Source organism: Macaca nemestrina, chromosome 2, assembly GCF_043159975.1.
Source record: "Macaca nemestrina isolate mMacNem1 chromosome 2, mMacNem.hap1, whole genome shotgun sequence".
In the NCBI taxonomy this organism is placed as follows: Eukaryota; Metazoa; Chordata; class Mammalia; order Primates; family Cercopithecidae; genus Macaca; species Macaca nemestrina.
This window is the reverse complement of record NC_092126.1, coordinates 101,603,157-101,626,446: the sequence shown is the minus strand read 5'-3', so window position 1 is coordinate 101,626,446 and position 23,290 is coordinate 101,603,157. Positions and strand designations below refer to the sequence as shown.

The 23,290-nt window shown below is 42.3% G+C and overlaps 1 protein-coding gene, 1 non-coding gene and 1 pseudogene across 12 annotated transcripts in view; 1 reads left to right on the top strand and 2 right to left on the bottom strand.

Moving 5' to 3' along the window:
- Positions 1-1,662: 1,662 nt before the first annotated feature.
- LOC105480202 (xylulokinase) overlaps positions 1,663-23,290 on the bottom strand; it is a 99,462-nt gene continuing 77,834 nt past the window's right edge. For 4 of the 11 annotated variants that reach the window (XR_011619969.1, XR_011619970.1, XR_011619961.1 and 1 more), the window contains 5 exons: positions 7,783-21,886; positions 7,268-7,436; positions 5,874-5,985; positions 3,213-5,571; positions 1,663-1,877 (listed from right to left, as the gene is read on the bottom strand). The gene's annotated coding sequence lies outside the window, so the exon portion shown is untranslated. The remainder of the gene's footprint in view (positions 1,878-3,212; positions 5,572-5,873; positions 5,986-7,267; positions 7,437-7,782; positions 21,887-23,290) is intronic. The other 7 variants (XR_011619963.1, XR_011619962.1, XR_011619964.1 and 4 more) reach the window with 7 other exon arrangements.
- Positions 7,520-7,598, bottom strand: LOC112426462 (small nucleolar RNA SNORD45). The gene has a single exon (XR_003017793.1). It is a non-coding gene; the product is annotated as a small nucleolar RNA SNORD45 (small nucleolar RNA).
- LOC105480203 (palmitoyltransferase ZDHHC7 pseudogene) lies at positions 9,068-12,423 on the top strand (annotated as a pseudogene).

The window sequence follows — 23,290 nt, the reverse complement described above, 5'->3', positions numbered from 1 at the left end:
GTGCAGCGGGATCTCGACTCACTGCAAGCTTCGCCTCCCAGGTTCACGCCATTCTCCTGCCTCAGCCTACCGAGTAGCTGGGACTACAGGCACCCGCCACCATGCCGGACTAATTTTTTGTATTTTTAGTAGAGACGGGGTTTCACCATGTTAGCCAGGATGGTCTCGATCTCCTGACCTCATGATCCACCCGCCTCGGCCTCCTAAAGTGCTGGGATTACAGGCATAGGCCATGGCACCTGACCTTTCTTCTAGTTTTCATTGCAGAAGAGAACAGTTCTAGTCAGTGTGTGCAGGAAATCCCTAAGGCTGGTAAGTTCACCTCAGGTCATGCTTACAGGTACCACAAAGAAAACAGACAACCATGTTAAGGGGGCTATTTTATTATTGAATGAGTGCGCTAAATTACTACAATCTGCAGTTTTGTTCGTCCTTGCATCTGGAATCCATGACTACTTTCACCTCCCTTGTGTTCTTTCTGAGGCCTTTTCCATATTTTACCTATCCATTACCAGCTCCTGATTGTTCATTGTTACCTGGGGGCAAGTGGTTCTCCGACTTTTTCAACCTTCTCATCTTTGACATTTTCATCCTCAACTTTATCATTTTCTGAAAACTAATGCAGTAGTGTCCATTTGGATATTTCCCACTTCACCCACTGCAAACACAGTGAGCCATATGACCACAGAGACATGAACATCTATGTACAAGTCAGTGTTGCACTGAAGGCTCTCATGTTTTGTCTTTACCTCTCATGTTTTCTGCCCTGGTGTGGTTTCCTGATCCATCAGACAATGTGTTTCTGATCTGGAGAGTCACCATCATGACATGGGCCAAAATTAAAAATACCTTTTCCCACCGTATCACTAGAGGCTTGGCCCAGCTTCTCTCTGGACTTTGGCAGCTGTCTCCCCTATCTGGACACAAATCTGATTCCCAGGAACAGTCTCTTTGTCCCCTCACACCTCCCTGTTTCTTTCTTTTAGGAGAGGACAACCAACCCTGTCCCCCACCCTTCCATTCGTTAGGAAACTTCACAGACCCTCCAAGTGGCTTCTGCTGTGTTGTCCCAGGAAATTCTCTCTACCAAGAGTGTTCCAGTCTTCACAACTTTCCTAACACCACATGCTACTACATCAACTACCTTATCTAACATCACACAGTGAGGAACCTTGTCTTATTTTGAAATACACTCATGTGTGTTCCCACATTTGAATGCTAGATCTACCATGCAAGAGATAATTTGTCCCCATTTCCAGTTAGACACAGACATCCAGGAAGGATAAATTGCTGGCCCACAGTTGCTAAGACAGTGCTGAGAATAGAGTCTGGGAACTTCCATTCTCAGTCCAGGGCTCTCTTCACTCTTCACAAGCTGCCTCCTGTCACATCCTCCTTCCTGTCCTTTAAAACTTGATGGATGCTGCTTCTTGGTCCAAAGACCAGTTCCATCAAGGAGGAAGGAGGCTTTTGCCATACTGTGACCTCCAACCCCTGACTTTCCCATCTCTCTTCCTACACAAGAAGTCCTGGTCATGTCATGGCACTAACGTTTAGTGGAAAGAAAGACCACTAATAAAATTGTCATTGTGCAGGTGTGGAGGTCTGGAGTCTTCTCATAAGCCTAGGACTCTGCGTCATCAGGGCCCGTGACTACCTTACCTGGGCTGAGCTTGCGGACAAGGCACTCTGCCAGCCTGCGCCCCTCAGCCAGCTGCTCTCGGAGGTCCTGCCCCTGGTGGTTGTCAGGGTCATCATCAGTGAGAAGGGCCTTGAGATGCTGACTGAGAAAGAGGGAGGCCTCTCTCCCTTCCCGTAACTTCTTCCTCAACTGGGTCAGCTCTAGTGCCTGAGAGTGAACTAGGGCTTTGTATCACCTAAGGTAGGATAGTAGAGAAAATATAAGAGTGGAGAGGGATCAGCGATCAGTTCAAAGAATTGCAACAGAGATTTTTTTTGAGAATATCCTCAAAGAGTCCTCCAAGCAGAATTTTAGCACATGTTGGTGAAATGCCTTTGGCAAAGAGGAAAAAAAAATTTTAATAAAAGGCTTCCTCTGTATTAGAGAGCTCCTATAGGATTCCTCAGCATTCCATTCATCCTTTTCCTCTGTAAATAAAACTAGCTGTCTTCCCAAATTTGTTTCAGAAAGATGCCCCTTTAGTTTCTCATTTTGGTTGCAGACATTTCCATGTAAAAATGCACATAGTACATTACGCAGTGACTGGACACAAAGCCACACATAGAAATGTGGCCAGGTACAACTGAGGTTATTCAGAGAGATGAAAGAATGCAAGAATGACAGGGTCAAGAAGAAAAGATTCTTTGAATGAAATAATGTGAAGCCAGTAAGTCAGGAGGTGATTCTAGGGATAAAGAAAACATGGTATTTATTTACAATGGAGTACTATACAGACATAAAAAAGAATGTTATTTTTTCATTTGCTGCAGCATAGATGGAACTGGAGGTCATTATGTGAAGTAAAATTAGCTAGTTACAGAAAGACAAACATCACATGTTCTCACTTATTTGTGGGATCTCAAAATCAAAACAATTGAACTCATGGTGATAGAGAGTAGAAGGATAGTTACCAGGGGTGGGGAAGGGTAGTGGGGTTGAGAGTATGAGGATGGTTAATGGATACAAAAAAAAATAGAATGAGTAAGACCTAGTATTTGATAGCACAGCAGTGTGGCTATAGCTAATAATTTAATTGTACATTTAAAAATAATTAAAAGAGTATAATTGGATTCTTTGTAACATGAACAACAAATGCTTGAAGGGATAGATTCCTAATTTTACATGATGTTATTATAAGTCATTGCATCTCATGCACCCCACAAATATATACACCTACTATGTACCCACAAACATTAAAATAAAACATTTAAAAAGAGAAAATGTAGTGGTGATTACACAATGTTTTAAATGTACTAAATGCTTCTGAGTTGTTCACTTTCCTTTGGTTAATTTTGTGTTATGTAAGTTTTGCCTTGATAATGACTTGTTTCGAGTCACAATTGTAGCCCGTAATTTACTAGTATTGTTGTTCTCTAATTGTTGTATACATGTTTGCACGACATGTGCCTGCTATGTAAATTCCTGCCCTTCTCCTGGCCCGGATTAGCTCTTATTTCTCCAGCTGAGCTGCCCCCATCAGAGACTCACACACCTTCCACCTGCCTGCCCCACCACACAGAGCCTCCCTCACCTGAGCTCCTCAGCTTGTGTCAACTTCTCTGCCAGCTTCTCCTCCTTGAACTGCATCTTCTCCCCCAGCACAGATTCTGTGATGCCTTTGTGCTCCTCACACTCTGAGAAGACACACTTGTCTCAGTGGGAGGTTGGACATGTCACTGCATACAGGCGAGAAGTCAGGATCCACTCCAAGAACACAAGGATCCCCAGTACCAGGCTCTCGGCAGCACTTGTTGCTGTCACTTACAGGTACCACAGTGTCTGGCAGGAGCAGCCTCCTCTTTAGGTTTCTTTAAAGCAGATGCTCTGTGCTACCATCGCTTCTCCTAGTGCAGCCAGCAAGAGCTTTGCCTTTTGGGCCTCAACAGAAGCGCCACATCTTTACCAACCTTCCAAATACAAGGCAGCTGATACGCCCCAATTTATGGATGAGGAAAGAGAAACTCAAAGGCACATAAAACAACTAGAAAATATGACTCAACTGGAATGAGGCAGAGTCAGAATTCACATCCACTAAGGTGTGACTCTGAATCCTGGGCCACTTTGCCAAGCCTTGCAGCCTCTCCTGTAAAACACTGAGCTGGAACATAAAGCAGTGATTTACTGTACCCTCGGGAAGGCCTCTAGAACTATGGGACTGATAGTTCTCTCGTATTGGGAATTTAAAGCACAAATATTGCCAAGATTTAAAAAAAAATCATATCTGAATACAATTAAGTGCAATGTGAGGCCTGAGACCATAAGTCCCTGAAGGAAATACGCCCAAATGCTAACAAAATATCTGCTAAATTAGGAATAGTAGAATGAAGAAGTAATAAATAGGTTTTGCTCTGTGCCAAGAACTGTTCTAGAGGATTTGAAAGAACAAGGTCCTGTACTTTACTGCAGCAATTTACAGAGGTAGGAATTATAGGACCCTATTAACAGATCAGGAGACTGAGGCAAAGAGAAGATAAACAACTTGGACTGGAGCCCAGGAGACTAGCCCAGGGTCCCCCCTCTCCACACTGCACTGCTACCTCAGCAGAGTCTTGGGCACTCTCTTTCTTCCTCGTTAGGAATAAGAGCCTCTGCTCTGGGAAGCAGGACTTCCCTCTCAGCAGGGTCGTCCCTGCTCCTGATGCTGTCACTTACGGATACCACAGGTTCTACTAAGAGCAGACTCCTCGTTAAGGTCCTGGAAAGTAGGGACTATGAACTATCACCATCTTTCTCCCAGTGTGGACACCACAAGGCTTTGCCTAATGGGCCTCAACAGATGCTTAAATTAAATTCTGCAAGATTTTATATGGTACAGAAAGGATCCTGGTAAAAAATGGTTCAGCTTGTTGCTGAGAAAATCAGGCAATTTTATGCTTGCATCAGGCATCAATAACCGAGATTTTAACTCTAATCCCACCCTACACCCCACTTCAAATACAGAAAAGTTGCTAAACACTTTGTGTCCAGTTTTTCGATTCTCAGGAAAATGTGGTTTTATATAATACCCACTTCTACCTTTCTGGGAGTAGGGGAAGGATGAAGTTTATTTTGATGAAGAGAAGAGAGGAATCGGGTCTAAAGAGTATTTAGTTGCTCAGAGAGAAGACAGTGATCATTCATCACTTTGGTGATAGTGAACCTATGGAACTTACTGCATTTCTGTAACTGGTTGGCCAGACAGTAAGCACAGCTTCAGAGACAAGAAATTTCTCTTTGAGGTCTTGGAACTGCTGTTCGCTCATTTTCAGCTGTGAGCGCAATTCCTGCTTGATTTCTAGGATGTTCATTTCTGCTCTCTCATTGTACAAAGGACTGACAGATTCTGCTATGCTGATGTTTGTGGCAGAAGAGGTAGAGCCAGGGACCGGGAGAAGAAACCCAAACACAAGATGGGTTAAAAACTAGTGAAATCATGAGGTCAGGAGTTCAAGACCAGCCTGACCAATATGGTGAAACCCCATCTCTACTAAAAATACAAAAATTAGCCAGGCATGGTGGTGCATGCCTGTAATCCCAGCTACTTGGGAGGGCGAGGCAGGAGAATCGCTTGAACCCGGAAGGCAGAGGTTGCAGTGAGCCAGGATCATGCCACCGGACTCCAGCCTGAGTGACAGAGCAAGACTCTGTCTCAAAAATAACAACAACAACAAAAAACCCTAGTGAAATCAAACAGGTTTAGTCAGGACTGAGATTAACTGTCCTGAAATAACTGAAATTCTTAACTTACTGTTCAGGAAAACTTGATCAACACCCAACACCTCAAAGTCCTTAACTGCCAAAAACAAAGTTTAAGGTGCCAGAGCTTGGAGCAGAAGGCACTGCCTGTAGCTCAGACTCTGAAGGGAGTGAGGGAAGTAGTGTCCAGTGGGTCAGGTAATGGTCTGCCATCACTATAAGAGAATTAGAAGGTGGCGATGTCACGGAATCTTGGAGCCCCTGCCTTCCACCTGCCTAGGCCATGCTGAAACACAGGCCTCCTGATCTCCCCTGAGGGTCACCACCGATGGGGACACCTCCCTAAGCTGTCATTCTGGGTATCTGTGTACCCTTGTGACAATACCACAGACCTATCTCTTTCCCAATAAATCTAAGCATATTTCTCATTGTTCATCCCTTAAGTGTTTAAAATCATCAAGGCAGAAGTAATTTCTCAACAGGTTTTATTCTCAATGGTTATGAGGAAGTCACCCACCTTCTCTTTAAGTAAAAACAGATCTGAAGGCTTTTCTACAAGTGAAAGACGTGGAACTTTTAGACTGCCATGATGTGCTTTTCTGGGTCTTCTGCAGTTTTCTCTGTATCCTCTAAAAAGTGTAGGACCAAAAGCAGAATATAATACTGCATGAGTGAATAATTCATTTTCGAAATGTTTTCTATCTCAATATTCTTCTTGTGGCATCCCATTGTTACGTTGGTTTCTATTACGGGGTAGCATGTTGGCTTTTCATTACGCTTAAGACCACATTGATATCCCTACTGCTGAAGCTCTTCCCCTCTCTATGGGTTGGTTTGTTTTTTAATGTCTCTAAACACTCCATTTCATACTTGTCAGTTATGGATGTCATTCTAGTACCACAAGAGCTCTTTTCAAGTGATCAAAATCATTTCCATATATCTCCTGAAAACATGCAGAGACCACCTATCTTGGGAAGTCTTGTAAACCTGAGGCTATTTTGTTGTTTTCATTTCAGTCCCCCATATATTAAACAGAACAGGCCCACGAGTGGTTTTTATGGAATATTGCTTGTTAGATGTTTTTATAAGTTGGCCTGACACCATTGACTTGTGGTTGTCTTCCACTAAAAGAACATGGTGAGATCAAGGTCATGGTCGGGGGTGGGGCTGCTGATCTGCAGGGTCCATTTGCAGTAGAAGGTGAGGTTGAGTTAATAGGGACAAGCAGGGGACAGTGATCCTCTGAAACCACCTCAGTTTCCCAGTTTCAGTCCCCACCCAGGTTTTGTGAGCCTGAGACTTGGGAGATGGCCATCTTCAGTGGCCCACAGCCTGGGCCAGTGGGTGAGGAACATGCATCCCTCCCATACATTTGTCCTGGTAGGGCTTACCCCCAACACCTGGCAGTGGCAGCCCACACTTATTCTATTATGCACCACCCCCACCACAGCTGCAAGAACCTCCACCCAGCTGGCAACCAAGCCCCAGTGGCAACTTGTGCCTAGTTCACGTCCCAGTCTCCATTCCAGTGGTACTTCCTTCCTGGCACCAGCAGCTGTAGCCCATGCCTCACTTCTTAGTCCTGGTCATAGGAGTATTCTCAGCTCATTCTGCAGTCCCAACCATGATAGCCCAAATTTCCGTAATGCTTCTGTCCTGATGCCACTGGGCCCCAGGACAGCATGCAGTTTCCCAAAGTCTGTGTTTGAAAATGGCACCTTGCTGTAGCTGCTTAGTTTTCAGGAAGGGCGTGGGACCCAGTTCGAGCTCTCTCCCTGGGGCAGTTCTGTCCCATGGTCTCACAGCAGCTGCCTATGTTAGTTTCAGGGGTTGGCAGGGTTGAGGGTTGTCCTGTGGCTACGATTGCAAGATTCCACAGAGGAGATGTAGGTTGCTCCATCTCTCACTTACCTATGTTGGGAAGTCACTCCTGGCTCCCAGCTGACCCTGACCAGCGGGCTGTGTCTCTCCTTTCTCCTTCTCCACATTTGGTGTTTCCTGTCACTTCTCTGTTGAATTCCAGCAAATACTCTTGGGTAATGTATTTGAAGTGTCACTGTCTATACACTATTTTGTTCTTCTAAGTGGGAGAGGCAGGAATGAAATGCTTCTAGTCAGTCATCTTGAAGCCTTTAGTCAAGCATTTTTAAATTTATTGTTTTCTAGGTATCACAGTAATTTTAGAGCTACAGTAGTAATAATAAACTTAAGATTCAGAATATATGCCAGCTCATCATCAATCCTCTAGCTGAGGATTTTTAAAAAGCCATTGGCCAGGTGAGGTGGCTCACACCTGTAATCCCAGCACTTCAGGAGGCCGAGGTGGGCAGATCACGAGGTCAGGAGTTCGAAACCAGTCTGACCAACACGGTGAAATCCCCTCTCTGCTAAAAATACAAAAATTAGCCAGGTATGGGGGCGTGCACCTGTAATCCCAGCTACTCAGGAAGCCGAGGCAGGAGAATCGCTTGAACCAGGAGGCGGAGGCTGCAGTGAGTGGAGATCGCGCCATTGCACTCCAGCCTGGGCAACAGAACGAGACTCCATCTAAAAAAAAAGAAAAAAGTCATTACAAATATGGATTTCTAGAGACATGCAATATCATTTTTTAAAAAGACTAAATGGATGGAACTGATGGCAGATTAGACATTAAAGAAAAATGAGGTCCATGAAATTGAAAACATAGCAATAGGAAGTGACCAAAAAAAAATCCAGGGAGAAAACACTGGAAAAAAGTGAACAGAGACCCTCCCTATGATCTGTGGGAAAATATAAACTTGTCTAACATAGGTATAGCCAACATTCTGAGGAATAGAGAAAAAAAAATTCTCTATAAAATGTTAGAAATTTAGAAATTTAGAAAAATTTAGAAATTTTAGATATTGTAGAAATAATGGCCAACATTTTTCCAACTTTGATGAAATTATAACCCCACAGATCCATAAAGCTCAGTAAGGTCTTAAACTCACATAATGATCAAATCACTGAATATCAATGATAAAAAGAAAATCATAAAAGCAGCCAGAGGAAAAAGACATATTAATTATGTGGGAAAGAAAAAGGATAAAATTAACGGAGGACGGAAGCTTATCAGAAATTATGCAAATTGAAACAAAATTGAACAGTGCTTTTAAATACTGAAAGAAAAAAACAAAACTGTCAACGTAGAATTCTACATGCTAGAATTTGAAAAAGAAAATATCTTTCAAAAATGAAGGCAAAATAAAGACTTTTTGCAGACAAAGAAAAGCCAAAATAATTCAGTGCCAGCAGAACTTCACTACAAAAAAATGTTAAAAGAAGTCCTTCAGGCCAGGCGCGGTGGCTCACCCCTGTAATCCCAGCACTTCTGGAGGCCGAGGATCACCTGTCAGGAGTTTGAGATCAGCCTGGCCAACATGGCAAAACCCTGTCTCTACTGAAAATATAAAAATTAGCCAGACGTGGTGGTGTGCACCTGTAATTCCAGCTACTCGGGAGGCTGAGGCAGGAGGATCGTTTGAACTCAGGAGGCAGAAGTTGCAGTGAGCCGAGAACGTGCCACTGCACTCAAGCCTGGGCAACAGAGCAAGACTCCGTCTCACCTGACGACCCCGCCCAGACCTCAGATCTGATCACATAGGACAGTATGCACCTTAATATCCTGAAGAAGAGGCACAAAATGTTCAAGTGATGTTTAGAAACAAGTTGGGAGGGTGCGTCAGTGAAATCATGCAGCCATCAGGACACAGGCTCCAGGACGTGGAGCATCATCCTCTCCTGGCTGAAAATGACAATGATGACTCTTCGTCATCCTCCTCTCAGGTTGACGTGGCAGACAGGGTCTGGTTCATCCATGACGACTGTGGCATGATCTGTGCTGATGTGACATGGCTTCCGGTCATCTATGCAGACTTTGTGGTGACTTTCATCATGTTGCTGGCTTTACTCTGTGGTCAATGGGGTCATCTTTAACTACTTGGCCGCGTTTGCCCTGTTGTCCCACCTGAGAACCATGCTCACCGACCCCGGGGCAGTACCCAGAGGAAATGCTACAAAAGAATACATGGAGAGTTTGCAGCTGAAGCCCAGGGAAGTGATCTACAAGTGCCCCCAAGTGCTGCTGTATCAAACCAGAGCTCACCCACCACAGCAGTATTTGCAAAAGACATATTAGGAAAATGGATCATCACTGCCTGTGGGTGAACAATTGTGTAGGAGAAAAGAATCAAAGATGTTTTGAGCTCTTCACTATGTATATAGCTCTGTCTTCAGTCCATGCCCTGATTCTCTGTGGATTTCAGTTTATCACCTGCGTCTGAGGCAGTGGACTGAATGCAGTGATTTTTCACCTCCATTCACTGTAATCCTGTTGACCTTCCTGTGCCTGGAGGGTCTTCTGTTTTTCACTTTCACTGCAGTTATGTTTGGCACCCAAATCCACTCCATATGCAATGATGAGAGGGAGATCCAGTGATTGAAAAGCGAGAAGCCCACATGGGAGTGGAGGCTGCCCAGGAAGGGATGAAATCAGTCCTTAGGGACCCTGTTACTCCCCTGGATGAATCCCTTTGTCAGCTTCTGTTTTAGGCGACTGCCCAGGAGACCCAGAAAAGGCGGTCTGGAGTTCTCAGTGTGCGGCCTTGCTCATCAGGCTGGAACTTACTTGCTCACAGACTTCCACTTATTTATTTGGGGTCTGACGGGTATCGACAGCTCATCTGTGACCAACAGGACAACTGGAACCTACACAAACCAATTGCTTGCAGCAAGCAGAGTTTTATAAATATTTATAGTCACAGATGGCAGATTCTCCACACCAGAAGAGGCTCTCCTCAGTCTCCACCTGTACAACCATGGATAGGTGATAAAATAGGATCCTTGAGCCGGGCGCGGTGGCTCACGCCTGTAATTCCAGCACTCTGGGAGGCTGAGGCGGGTGGATCACCTGAGGTCAGGAGTTTGAGACCACCCTGGCCAACATGGTGAAACCCCATCTCTACTAAAAATTAAAAAAAAAAAAAAAAAGAGCCGGGTGTGGTGGTGCACGCCTGTAGTCCCAGCTACTTGGGAAGCTGAGGCAGGAGAATTGCTTGAACCCAGGAGGTGGAGGTTGCAGTGAGCCAGAGATTGAGCCACTGTACAGCAGCCTGGGCAACAGAGTGAGACTCTGTCTCAAAATAAAAATGAAAAAAACAGAATCCTTGGTGCAGAGCTTAAAATTATGCCAGAAAGCAAAGAGCTCCCCTCCTCGGGGACTTGCCTTAAACTGGCCTGGTTTGTACATTTTTTGCTGGATGCATCAAGAAGCAATCTGTGACAAATTCTGAGGCTCTTCCTTTAAGCCTGCCGTCCACGCTAAGAGAAGTTGGTGTCTCCCTCCTGGGAACTGTTTTGCCTTCTGTTCATCTGTGAACTGTTTTGTTTTTGTTTCTAATTACTCTTTACCCTATCCGAATTAGGGCTTCCACCACTGCTGATGAAAAACCACAAAGGGGCCTACTTGAGCCAACATCTTAGCTAAGTGAGTAAACCTGCAGGGGTTTGGTAGTGGACTCTGTCACCGCAGAAGCATGTATGCCTTTGGGAGAAGAATTGCATCACAGCCAGAGGGACAAAACATGGATCGTGGGTGATCCTGGAGAAACGAGTTTCCAGAGATTGTTTTGCATATTTATTTGCACATCATTGTCTGGGTTGGACATGGGTATTGGACTTCAGTGAGGCTTTAAATATGTATATCCTGTTATCAATTTAAAAAATTATCCAAGTTGTTGAATCCTGTGAGACTTGGCAAGTGTGTGCAAATCAAGTATACGTGACTTTTCAACCTCTTCTTTCAATGTAACTTTTTTTTTTTTCAAGACGGAGTCTCGCTCTATCACCCAGGCTGGAGTGCAGTGTCACGATATCGGCTTACTGCAGGCTCCACCTCCCGGGTTCATGTCATTCTCCTGCCTCAGCCTCCCAAGTAGCTGGAACTACAGGCACCCACCACCACGCTCGGCTAATTTTGTTTTTGTATTTTTAGTAGAGACAAGGTTTCACTGTGTTAGTCAGGATGGTCTCGATCTCCTGACCTTGTGATCCACCCGCCTCGGGTCTCCCAAAGTGCTGAGATTACAGGCGTGAGCCCCGGCGCCTGGCCTCAATATAACTTTTATATGAAATGAAGTAATTAATTGACAGTTTAGAAAAAAAGAAAAAAGTATGGGCATAGTTTTTCTTTTGTTCACATTTGAGCCCCTCTGGGAACAGTATACTTTTGCATTTTGTCCCCTAAAAATTTGTATGTTGAAGTCCTAGCCCCCAGTGCCACTGCATTTGGAGATAGCACCTGTAAGGAGGGAATGAAGATTAAATGATGTCATAAGGGTGGGGCTCTAATCCAATCTGACTGGTGTCCTTATAAGAATAGAGGGGGAGGGTCCATTTCAAGATGGCCAAATAGGAACAGCTCTGGTCTGCAGCTCCCAGCATGGTCAATGCAGAAAATGGCTGATTTCTGCATTTCCAACTGAGGTACCTGGTTCATCTCATTGGGACTGGTTGGACAATGGGTTCAGCCCACAGAGGGTGAGTGGAAGCAGGGCAGGGCATTGCCTCACCCCAGAAGCACAAGGGGTTGAGGGATTTCCCTTTCCTAGCCAAGGGAAGCCGTGACAGACTGTACCTGGAAAAACAGGACACTCCTACTCAAATACTGCACTTTTCTAATGGTCGTAGCAAACAGTACACCAGGAGATTATATCCCATACCTGGCTCAGTGGGTCCCATGCCCACGGAGACTTGCTCACTGCCACTGCTAGTGCAGTAGTCTGAGATCGACCTGTGAGGCAGCAGGCCAGCAGGGTGAAGGGGGGCATCTGCCATACCTGAGGCTTGAGTAGGTAAACAAATGGGTCGGGAAGCTTGAAATGGGTGGAGCCCACTGCAGAGCTGCAAGGCTTGCTGCCTTTGTAGACTCCACCTCTGAGGGCAGGGCACAGCTGAACAAAAGGCAGCAGAAACTTCCGCAGACTTACACGTCCCTGTCTGACAGCTCTGAAGAGAGCAGTGGTTCTCCCAGCATGGTGTTTGAGCTCTGAGAATGGGCAGACTGCCGCCTCAAGTGGGTCCCTAACCCACATGTAGCCTAACTGGGAGACACCTCCCAGTAGGGGCCGACTGACACCTCATACAGGTGGGTGCCCATCTGGAACAAAGCTTCCAGAGGAAGGATTAGGCAGCAATATTTGCTGTTCTGCAGCTTCCGCTGGTGATACCCAGGCAAACAGGGTGTGCAGTGGACTTCCAGCAAACTCCAACAGACCTGCAGCTGAGGGACCTGTTAGAAGGAAAACTAACAAACAGAAAGGAATAGCATCAACATCAACAAAAAGGACATCCACACCAAAACCCCACCTGTAGGTGACCAACATCAAAGACCAAAGGTAGATAAAACAACAAAGATGGGGAGAAACCAGAGCAGAAAAGCTAAAAATTCTAAAAACCAGAGTGCCTCTTCTCCTCCAAAGGATCATAGCTCCTTGCCAGCAATGGAACAAAGCTGGATGGAGAATAACTTTGATGAGTTGACAGAAGTAGGCTTCAGAAGGTCGGTAATAACAAACTTTTCCACGCTAAAGGAGGATGTTCGAACCCATCACAAGGAAGCTAAAAACCTTTTAAAAAGATTAGACGAATGGTAGTGTAGAGAAGATCTTAAATGACCTGATGAAGCTGAAAACTGTGGCACGAGAACTATGTGACACATACATAAGCTTCAATAGCCGATTTGATCAAGCGGAAGAAAGTGTATCAGTGATTGAAGATCAAATTAATTAAATAAAATGAGAAGAGAAGTTTAGAGAAAAAAGAGTAAAAAGAAATGAACAGAGCCCCCAAGAAATATGGGACTATGTGAAAAGACCAAATCTACATTTGATTGGTGTACCTGAAAGTGATGGGGAGAATAAAACTGAGTTGGAAAACACTCTTCAGGATATTATCCAGGAAAACTTCCCCAACCTAGCAAGGCAGGCCAACATTCAAATTCAGGAAATACAGAGAACACCACGAAGATACTCCTTGAGAAGAGCAACCCCAAGACATGTAATTGTTAGATTCACCAAGGTTGAAATGAAGAAAAAAAATGTTAAGGGCAGCCAGAGAGGCAGGTCGGGTTACCCACAAAGGGAAGTCCATCAGACTAACAGCAGGTCTCTTGGCAGAAACTCTATAAGTCAGAAGAGAGTGGGGGCCAATCAATATTCAACATTCTTAAAGAAAAGAATTTTCAACCCAGAATTTCATATCCACCCAAACAAAGCCTCATAAGTGAAGGAAAAATAAAATCCTTTACAGACAAGCAAATACTGAGAGATTCTGTCACCACCAGGCCTGCCTTACAAGAGCTCTCAAAGGAAGCACTAAACATGGAAAGGAACGACTGGTATCAGCCACTGCAAAAGCATGCCAAATTGTAAAGACCATTGATGCTATGAAGAAACTACATCAATTAATGGGCAGAATAACCAGTTAACATCATAATGACAGGATCAAATTCACACATAACAATATTAACCTTAAATGTAAATGGGCTAAATGCTCCAATTAAAAGACACAGACTGGCAAATTGGATAAAGAGTCAAGACCCATCAGTGTGCTGTATTCAGGAGCCCCAACTCATGTGTAAAGACACATATAGGCTCAAAATAAAGGGATGGAGGAACATCTACCAAGCAAATGGAAAACAAAAACAAGCAGAGTTGCAATCCTAGTCTCTGATAAAACAGACTTTAAACCAGCAAAGATCAAAAGAGACAAAGAAGGCCATTACATAATGATAAAGGGATCAATTCAGCAAGAGGAGCTAACTATCCTAAATATATATGCACCCAATACAGGAACACCCAGATTCATATAACAAGTCCTTAGAAACCTACAAAGAGACTTAGACTCCTACACAATAATAATGGGAGACTTTAACACCCCACTGTCAATATTAGACAGATCAATGAGACAGAAGGTTAACAAGGATATCCAGGACTTGAACTTAGCTCTGCATCAAGCGGACCTAATAGACATCTACAGAACTCTCCATCCCAAATCAACAATCAACAGAATATACATTCTTCTCAGCACCATATCACACTTATTCCAAAATTGACCACATAGTTGGAAGTAAAGCACTCCTCAGCAAATGTAAAAGAACAGAAATCACAACAAACTGTCTCTCAGACCACAGTGCCATCAAATTAGAACTCAAGACTAAGAAACTCACTCAAAAAAGCACAACTGCATGGAAACTGAACAACCTGCTCCTGAATGACTACTGGGTAAATAATGAAATGAAGGTACAAATGAAGATGTTCTTTGAAACCAACGAGAACAAAGACAAAACGTATCAGAATCTCTGGGACACATTTAAAGCAGTGTGTCAAGGGAAATTGATACCACTAAATGCCCACAAGAGAAAGCAGGGAAGATCTAAAATTGACAACCTAACATCACAGTTAAAAGAACTAGAGAAGCAGGAGCAAACAAATTCAAAAGTTAGTAGAAGGCAAGAAATAACTAAGATCAGAGCAGAATTGAAGGGAATAGAGATGTAAAAAACCCGTCAAAAAATCCATGAATCCAGGAGCTGGTTTTTTGAAAAGATCAACAAAATAGACTGCTGGCAAGACTAATAAAGAAGAAAAGAGAGAAGAATCAAATAGATGCAATAAAAAATGATAAAGGGGATATCACCACTGATCCCGCAGAAATACAAACTACCATCAGACAATACTATAAACACCTCTACACAAATAAACTAGAAAATCTAGAAGAAATGGATGAATTCCTGGACACATACACACTCCCAAGACTAAACCAGGAAGAAGTGGAATCTCTGAATAGACCAATAACAGGCTCTGAAGTTGAGGCTTTTTCTACCAACCAGAAAAAGCCCAGGACCAGATGGATTTACAGCCAAATTCTACCAGAAGTACAAGGAGGAGCTGGTACCATTCCTTCTGAAACTATTCCAATCAATAGAAAAAGAGGTAATCCTCCCTAACTCATTTTATGAGGCCAGCATCATCCTGATACCAAAGCCTGGCAGAGACACAACAAAAAAAGAGAATTTTAGACCAATATCCCTGATGAACATCGATGCAAAAATCCTCATAAAACACTGGCAAACGGAATCCAGTAGCACATCAAAAAGCTTATCCACCATGATCAGTTTGGCTTCATCCCTGGGATGCAAGGCTGGTTCAACACACACAAATCAAGAAACGTAATCCATCACATAAACAGAACCAACAACAAAAACTACATGATTATCTCAATAGATGCAGAAAAGGCCCTCAACAAAATTCAACAGCCCTTCATGCTAAAAACTTTCAATAAACTAGGTATTGATGGAATGTATCTCAAAATAATAACTATTTATGACAAACCCACAGCTAATATCATACTGAATGGGCAAAAACTGGAAGCATTTTTTAAAACCAGCACAAGACAGGGATGCCCTCTCTCACCACTCCTATTCAGCTTGGTGTTGGAAGTTCTGGCCAGGGCAATCAGGCAAGAGAAAGAAATAAAGGGTATTCAATCAGGAAAAGAGGAAGTCAAATTGTCCCTGTTTGCAGGTGACATGATTGTATATTTAGAAAACCCCATCATCTCAGTCCCAAATCTTCTTAAGCTGATAAGCAACTTCAGCAAAGTCTCAGGATACAAAATCAATGTGCAAAAATCACAAGCATTCTTATACACCAATAACAGACAAACAGACAGCCAAATCATGAGTGAACTGCCATTCACAATTGCTATAAAGAGAAATACCTAGGAATCCAACTTACAAGGGATATGCAGGACCTCTTCAAGGAGAACTACAAACCACTGCTCAATGAAATAAAAGAGGATACAAACAAATGGGAGAACATTCCATGCTCATGGATAGGAAGAATCAATATTGGAAAATGGCCATACTGCCCAAAGTAATTTATAGATTCAATGTCATCCCCGTGAAGCTACCAATGACTTTCTTCACAGAATTGGAAAAAACTGCTTTAAAGTACACATGGAACCAAAAAAGAGCCCACCTTGCTAAGACAATCCTAAGCAAAAAGAACAAAGCTGGAGGCATCATGCTACCTGACTTCAAACTATACTACAGGGCTACAGTAACCAAAAAAGCATGGTACTGGTACCAAAACAGATATATAGACCAATGGAACAGAACAGAGGCCTCAGAAATAACACCACACATCTGCAACCATCTGATCTTTGACAAATCTGACAAAAACAAGAAATGGGGAAAGGATTGCCTATTTAATAAATGGTGCTGGGAAAACTGGCTAGCCATGTGTAGAAAGCTGAAACTGGATCCCTTCCTTACACCTTATACAAAAATTAATTCAAGATGGATTAAAGACTTAAATGTTAGACATGAATCCATAAAAACCCTAGAATAAAACCTAGGCAATACCATTCAGGACATAGGCATGGGCAAGGACTTCATGTCTAAAACACCAAAAGCAATAGCAACAAAAGCCAAAATAGACATTTTGATCTAATTAAACTAAAGAGCTTCTGCACAGCAAAAGAAACTACCATCAGAGTGAACAGGCAACCTACAGAATGGGAGAAAATTTTTGCAATCTACCCATCTGACAAAGGGCTAATATCCAGAATCTACAAAGAACTTAAACAAATTTTCAAGAAAAATACCAAACAACCCCATCAAAAAGTGGGCAAAGGATATGAACAGGCACTTCTCAAAAGAAGACATTTATGCAGCCAACAGACACATGAGAAAAAGCTCATCATCACTGGTCATCAGAGAAATGCAAATCAAAATGACATGAGATACTGTCTCACACCAGTTAGAATGGCAATCATTAAAAAGTCAAGAAACAACAGATGCTGGAGAGGATGTGTAGAAATAGGAACGCTTTTACACTGTTGGTGGGAGTGTAAATTAGTTCAGCCATTGTGGAAGACAGTGTGGCGATTCCTCAAGGATCTAGAGCTAGAAATACTGTTTGACCCAGCAATCCCATTACTGGGTATATACCCAAAGGATTATAAATCATGCTACTATAAAGACACATGCACACGTATGTTTATTGCAGCACTATTCACAATAGTAAAGACTTGGAACCAACCCAAATGTCCATCAATGATAGACTGGATTAAGAAAATTTGGCACATATACAGCATGGAATACTATGCAGCCATAAAAAAGGATGAGTTCATGTCCTTTGCAGGGACGTGGATGAAGCTGGAAATCGTCATTCTGAGCAAACTATCACAAGGACAGGAAACCAAACACCACATGTTCTCACTCATAGATGAGAATTAAACAATGAGATCACTTGGACACAGGAAGGGGAACATCACACACCAGGGCCTGTCGTGGGGTGGGGGGGCTAGGGGAGGGATAGCATTAGGAGAAATACCCAATGTAAATGACGAGTTAATGGGTGCAGCAAACCAACATGGCACAGGCATACCTATGTAACAAACCTGCACGTTGTGCACATGTACCCTAGAATTTAAAGTGTATATACACATATACCTATATATATATGTGTGTGTGTATATATAAAGAAAGAATAGAGGGGGGGACACCAGATGTGCATATCCACAAAGAAAAGACCATGTGAGGACACATAAAGAAAGAGAGAGGCCTCAGGAGAAGCCAAATCTGCAAACACCTTGATCTTGGACTTCTGGCCTCCAGAACTAAGAGGAAATAAATGTCTATTGTTTAAGCCACCCGGTCTGTAGTGTTTTGTTATGGCAGCCCTAGCAAAATAACCCAACTGTAATAGGTTAAAATGTGCATATCGGCAATGCCTACAGCAACCACTAAAAACTAAAACAAAGAAGCTGTTGCAGGTTGAGTTCATGAGTGAACTCAAACCAGAGCAGAGTTCAAGAGATGAGCAGAGATGGAGTTCAGTGTGTAGGGTGTTTATTAAGGAGTGCTCTTGGGACAAATACCTGTAGAATGAAGGCGACACAAGCAGGGGTGGGCAGGATGAGAAGCCAGGTTGTTATGCTAGCCCAATAATAGCCTTGGCCAAGTCCACATGAAACTACAGAGCTAGAATGACTCTTCAGAATTGTGCTGAGTTGGATTGAGACGGTCAGACCTTAATATTCTTGCATTCAGCACGGGATCTTAGTCACCTTGGGAAGGGGAATGACCTTGAGCAAGGTAGCTCTCTGCAATCATGGCAATCCCTGAAGGGTCTGTCAGCAGAAAGCTATCTGTCAACAGGTCTCCCAGCAGGGGAAACAATAATGACTTCTTGAAGTATTTCTTGATTTGAAGAGGAACCTGAGCAGCACTTAACATCATCCATCACAGAAATCTAACCAATAAATGGAGTAGAGATAAAATGAGATAACAAAAAATACTCAAATAACTCAAAAGAAGACAGTAAAAGGGGAGGGGACAATGAACAGCTGGAACAAATAGAAAACAAATAGTAAGATGTGGGATTTAAAGAAACCACATCAATAATTATGTTATGTAAATGGACTCTAAACACTCCAACCAAAAGGCAGTGTTTAGAGTTCAAGAAGGTTAAAATTTAAATGATTTAAAGAAACCTATAACATGCAAATGCTAGTCTAACAAATGATGGAGTGACTGTAGTAATATCAGGAAATAGTATTCAGAACAGTGAATATTAACAGGGGAAAAGAGGGACGTTTCATGATAAGTGGGTCAAATCATCATGAAGATATAACAGTCCCAAATGTATATGTCCAAGTAATAGAACCTCAAAGGATATGAAGAAAAATGGAAAAAACTAAAAGGAAAAATGAAGACATACACAATATGGTTGGAGATTTTACTACTGCTCTCTCAGTAATTGGTATAACAAGTATATAGAAAATCAGTTAAGACATAAAAGATGGTGAACAACACCATCAACCAAATTCGACCTTATTGTCATTTACAGAACACTCAACAAGAGAGAAGACACATTTTTTTTTCAAATGCACAAATAACATTCCCTGAAAATTAAACTATATGCTGGGCCAAAAGATAAATGTCAATAAGTTTTAAGATCTTGAAGTTATACAGAGCATATTCTTAGACCACACAGATGACGTTAAATAACAAAACCAAATTCTAGCAAAAAGGTATCTGGAAAATCCCCTAATGTTTGGGAATTAACCTAAGAATTAAAGAAAAATAGCAAAGGAAATCAGAAAACATTTTGAGCAGAATGACAATAGAAACAGAACATATGAAAATTTATGGGATACAGTTAAAGCAGTGCATACAATGAAACTGATAATGTTAAGTGCTTATGTTAGGAAAGAGGAAATGTCTTAAATCAGTGATGTAGATTTCCACCTTGAAAAACTAAAAAACATTGACCAGGCATGGTGGCTCACACCTGTAATCCCAACATTTTGGGAGGCCAAGATGGGTGAATCACTTGAAGTCAGGAGTTCTAGACCAGTCTGCCCAACATGATGAAACCCTGTCTCTACTAAAAATACAAAAATTAGCCAGGTGTGGTGGTGGGCGCCTGTAGTCCCAGCTACTTGGGAGGCTGAGGCAGGAAAATTGTTTGAACCAGGAGGTGGAGGTTGCAGTAAGCCAAGACCATGCCACTGCACTCCAACCTGGGCTACAGAGTGAGATTCTGTCTCAAAAAAAGAAAAGAAAAGCTAGGAAAAGCAGAGCAAATTAAACCTGAAGTAAATAATAAAGAATGGAAATCAATAAAATAGAAAAAAGTATGATCAATAAAATTGATAAACTTCGAGCTAGACTGATTCAGAAAAAAGAGAAAAGTTGCAAATGACCAATTTCAGAAATGAAAAAGAATTCTTTCACTGCAAGTACTACAGACATGCAAGGATAATAAAGGAATATTAAAATTTTTTATGCTAATAAATTTGACAAGTTAAAATGGAAGATTCTGGCCAGGTGTGGTGGCTCACACCTGTAATCCCAGCACTTTGTGGGATGATTACAGGAGTTCAAGACTAGCCTGAGCAACATGGTGCCAAGACCAGCTCGGTTGTGGAGACCCTAACCCAGCAGTGCTAGAGGAATTAAGACAAAGACACAGGAATACAGTATAAAGTGAGGATTAGGGGGCTGACAGCCTTCAGAGCTGAGAGCCACAAACAGAGTTTGACCCAGACATTTATTGACAGAAAGCCAGTGATAAGCATTGCTTCTGTAGATTGTAGATTAGCTAAAAGCATTCCTTATGGGAAACAAAGCAATTTCAGTGAGGAGCAGAGAAACAGGCTCCAGTTGATTATCTGCAGCAAAAACATGCTCTCAAGGCACAAGCCTCTCCTGCTATCATTTGTAGTTTGAGCAGTTTTTCACTCCAGGCAGGGCCAGGTGTTCCTTGTCCTGCTCCATTAATCCAACAACTTTTAGCAGTGTGCATGACAGCCATCATGAGCATGTCACATTGCTGCAGAAATCCTGTTTATGGCCAGTTTCTTTAAGGTCTGTTTATGACAGGGTTAGGGCTTGCTACCAACATGTCCCCCCTTTTTGTTTTTGCAAAGTGATAAAGGCATAGGCAGCTTTGTCACAGTAGGCTACTTCTCACAGGATTCGGGATCCACATCTGCAGACTATATAAAGACAAACAACACCGATTAAAAGCACAGTCATCATTGAAATCACAGAACCTCCAAGAGTCTTGATCCATTTTAACAGGTTAATAGCTGCTAATCCATCTGAAGCACCTTCAAGCACTTTAGTTCCTGGCATTAGCGTCAGATGTGCCTGAGAAGCTTGAAATATTTGTTCCTTCAGTTTTGTAATATCTAAAGTAAATTTCCAATATGACCTTTCAAATGTTTCTTAACTCTTTCCCACTCATGCTCTGTTTCATTATACAGATAAGGAGTAATGCAAAAATCAGAAGTATTCCAATCACATTGTAGCTGCATTCTATATTCTAGACTAACTACTCGATCTCCTAGCCACATTACAGTTTGTTGGAGATAACTGATTTGATTAGCTAGTTTCTGGTCTATCTTAGTTTGGGAATTCCACAGGAAAGTAGAAATTTTCTGCCAATTATTTACATAGTCTGCTGTTTGTACTGTGGAATGCAAAGCAACTCCATCTGCCGCAGCAGTAACTGTGACAGCAATCAATCCTATAATGATTAAAATTAAAGTAGCAATGAAACACTGAGAGTGTCTCAGAGTCTTCTGAAGAATTTCAGTAATAATATGCACAGAAGGAGAGGCTTCCCAAGGATGGGAAAGCTTTACAGGTATCCATACTCCTTCTTGGGCTCTTACCACTAAAATAGAATGATCAGTATTATACAAGGAAGAATTCACACAAGAAAACAATCTACATTCTTGACAAGTCACGTGATGATTAGGGAGATCAAGTTTTAAATCACCCACTACAAGCAGGAAAGCTGGACTTATTGTCAGTCTCGACATGGCTGCAAGTGGGGGATCCTCAGGTTCCTCCCAAAATCTCTTCCTCAGCATCTGGCTCATGATAAGGTTTCAGGTGTCTTGATGATATCCAAATCGGCTGCTGGTTTTGGCCTGGAGAAACACAAATATAACCTCTACCCCCATGTTATGATTTTACCTATTTCCCAACTTTTTGTTATTGGATCTCTCCACCAAACCAGTTATGCTGCTTCTGTCTTTGAAGCTGGTGTCTGTAGATGCTGTTCAGCTGCTAATAGCATCCGGCCTTTAGGCAGGCTCAAAAAATTTAAAGTTAATAATGCTAGATTTAGTTGTATGTGTGGAGTCCTATAATCACTGTTCCTCTAATAACTGTTCCCCCCTTCTGCTTTTGTAATTGTTGTTTTAGGGAGTGATTCATTCTTTCCACAATGGCTTGCCCTTGTGAATTATATGGGATGCCAGTAATGTGTTTAATATTCCATATAGAGAAAAATGTAGCTAGAGCTTGGCTTGTATAGCCTGGAGCATTGTCCATTTTAACTGAAGCTGGAATGCCCATGACTGCAAAGCACTGCAGAAGATGCCACTTAACACAGAAGATTCCCCCATTTGGCATGTAGCCCAAACAAAGTGAGAAAATGTATCTACACATACATGTACATAAGCTGGTCTCCCAAAAGAGGGAACGTGTATGACATCCATTTGCCAAAGAGAATTAGGTTCCAATCCTCGAGGATTAACTCCTCCTGTAAAAGATGAGGAATGCACCATTTGGCAAGTTGGGCATTGCTGGATAAAAGCTTTAGCTTCTTTCCAGGTAATGCTGCATCTGCGTTTGAGACCAGAGGCATTAACGTGGGTTAAATTGTGAAAGTGTCTAGCATTAGATAATGCCATAGCAACTAGGCGATCAGCCATTTGATTTCCTGCAGTCAAAGGTCCTGGAAGAGGTGTATGAGCTCTAATATGAGTAATGTAAAAAGGGTGCATTCTACCCTTAACAGCTATTTGCAATTGGGTAAATAAAGTCATCAGTTGTTTATCTGCATGAAATTGTAACTGAGCATTTTCAATTAATTGTGTGGAATGAACCACGTATGAAGAACCAGAAATTACACTGACAGGCATCTCAAAAGCAGTCAGCACCTCAATTACAATGACAAGCTCCGCTTTTTGAGCTGAAGTATAGGGTGTCTGGAAAACTTTACTTTTTGATCCAGAATGAGAAGCTTTACCATTACTAGACCCATCTGTAAAAACATTTTCAGCACCTTCGGTTGGCTTAAATTTAGTTATTCTAGGGAGAATCCAATTAGTTAGTTTCAAAAATTGAAATAATTTTGTCTTTGGAAAGTGATTATCAAGAACACCTACGAAATCAGCTAAATGGGTTGGCAATTAAGACTATTTATACAGGCTTTTTGTATTTATGCCTTTGTAAGAGGAAGAATAATTTTTCCAGGATCATATCCATGTAATTTAACAATTTCAGTTCTCCCATTTCCTATCAGAGTAGCAATTTGATCCAAATAA